This window comes from Mandrillus leucophaeus, unplaced genomic scaffold (assembly GCF_000951045.1).
Source record: "Mandrillus leucophaeus isolate KB7577 unplaced genomic scaffold, Mleu.le_1.0 Scaffold114, whole genome shotgun sequence".
In the NCBI taxonomy this organism is placed as follows: domain Eukaryota; kingdom Metazoa; phylum Chordata; class Mammalia; order Primates; family Cercopithecidae; genus Mandrillus; species Mandrillus leucophaeus.
In genome coordinates, this window is record NW_012099654.1 from 2,828,799 (window position 1) to 2,830,806 (window position 2,008).

Consider the following 2,008-nt stretch of genomic DNA (forward strand, 5'->3'; position numbering starts at 1 on the left):
ACAGCAATGATAATGGAAAAATGGTGACAAAGGATATAGAACTTTTGTTTCAAAATAAAATGGTAAGAGTAGATACTGATCATAAATGAGCAGTGATTTCAGGAAAGTAAAAAAATTTTTCCTAAATGTGAATCAGATTTTGTGTTTATCTTCCCCTTAGGGGAAGTAGTCTCACAACGTATGTTCCATCCTCTTTTAATGGAACCAATGTTCATTTTTCCCAAAGCATTGATATTACCACACATGATCCCTAGTGGTAGCAGGAATTGAAAAAAAAAAAATAACAGTTTGTAAAATCATTGAGCTGAGTTCAACAGATGAGGGGAAGTGAGGGGCATTCCTTCTGATATCCTGTTAATTTTTACCAGAATTGATGAAATACAGAGGAAAAGAGAAGGAAGTCTGCCCAGAGCCCCAGAATCAAAGCTGGTTCCCAGTCCAGTCCCATCTTACAGCTGCCAGCCTCCTCTTTCCTTTCAACATGACAGATGCCACTGTGACCTTCTCCAAGGACTTTCTGGCAGGTGGGGTGGCTGCAGCCATATCCAAGACCACAGCAGTGCCCATCAAGTGGGTCAAGTTGCTGCTGCAGTAAGTACAGCATGCCAGCAAGCAGACTACCGCAGATAAGCAATGCAAGGGCTTGACAGACTCTGTGGTTCATACCAAGGAGCAGGGAGTCCTTTCCTTCTGCCACAGTAACCTGGCCAGTGTCATCAGATACTTACCCACCTAGGCTGTCAACTTTGCCCAAGGTAAATAGACGCAGATCTTCCCAGGTGGGGTGGACAAGAGGCCCCAGTTGTGGTGCTACATTGCAGGCTATCTGGCCCCCACTGATGCCACTGGGCCACATCTTTGTGTGTGGTGTACCCTCTTGATTTTTGCAGCTGCTTGACCTTGTACCCGTCTAGCAGCTACTGTGGGTAAAGCTAGAGCTGAAAGGGAATCCAGAAGCCTCAGTAACTGCCTGGTTAAGATCTACAAATCCAATGGAATTAAGAGACTGTACCAAGGCTTTAATGTGTCAGTGTGGGGTATTATCATCTACCAAGCTTCCTACTTTGGTATCAGTGACATTGCAAAAGGAATTCTTCCAGATTCCAAGAACACTAACATCTTCATCAGCTGGATGATCACATAATCTGTCACTAGCATTGCTGGGATAGAAAGTCATTCCTATCCATTTGACACTGTTTGCCACCACAAGATGATGTGGTCAGGGTGCAAAGGAACTGATATTCTGTACACAGGCATCCTTGACTGCTGGAGGAAAATTGCTCATGAAGGAGACAAAGCTTTTCTCAAAGGTGCATGGTCCAACATTCTCAGAGGTATGGGTGGTGCTTTTGTGCTTTTCTTTTGTGATAAAATCAAGAAGTACACATAAGTTATTTCCTGGGTTTTTCCCCTGTGAACAGGCATGTTATATTATATAAAATATCTTGAGCCTTGTTGATAGACTCTGGGTTGTGCATTCATTAATGGCAACTATTTACTGTTGAAAATCAGAAGCAATAATATTCATATGACCAGTTCTCACTTAAAGCCATTTCCATGATGATGACGGTGGTAATGATGATTATGATTATGACTATGGGACTGAATTACATTTTTTATTTCAGTCATTCCTGAGAAGTAACAAATATGAACAAATAAAAATATCTAAGATACAAAGAAAGAGAAAGAAATCCACAGTAACTGAAAGAGGTTCAAATCTACCAGTAAATCTGGTAGAGTGGAACAATCAAATTGGAACAGAGCTCTGTCAACACACACACACACACACACACTCACACTCATCCTAAAAAGCTTCCACAAAAAGGAAAATCGTAAACGTGGAACTATTACCTCCCAAGAGTTCACTCTGTTCTCTCCTGTTGTCTTGTAGTGGAATAACCCAAGGCCAGTCCTTGCTCCCCTTTTCTTCTTGATCTACATTCCTGTCCTGGATGAGCCTATCTAGTCTTATGGTTTTAAATATGATTTCCCAAATGCATATTTCATT

General features: G+C 41.5%; 1 pseudogene; it reads left to right on the forward strand.

Moving 5' to 3' along the window:
• Nucleotides 1-410: 410 nt before the first annotated feature.
• Nucleotides 411-1,390, forward strand: LOC105551263 (annotated as a pseudogene).
• Nucleotides 1,391-2,008: the final 618 nt, after the last annotated feature.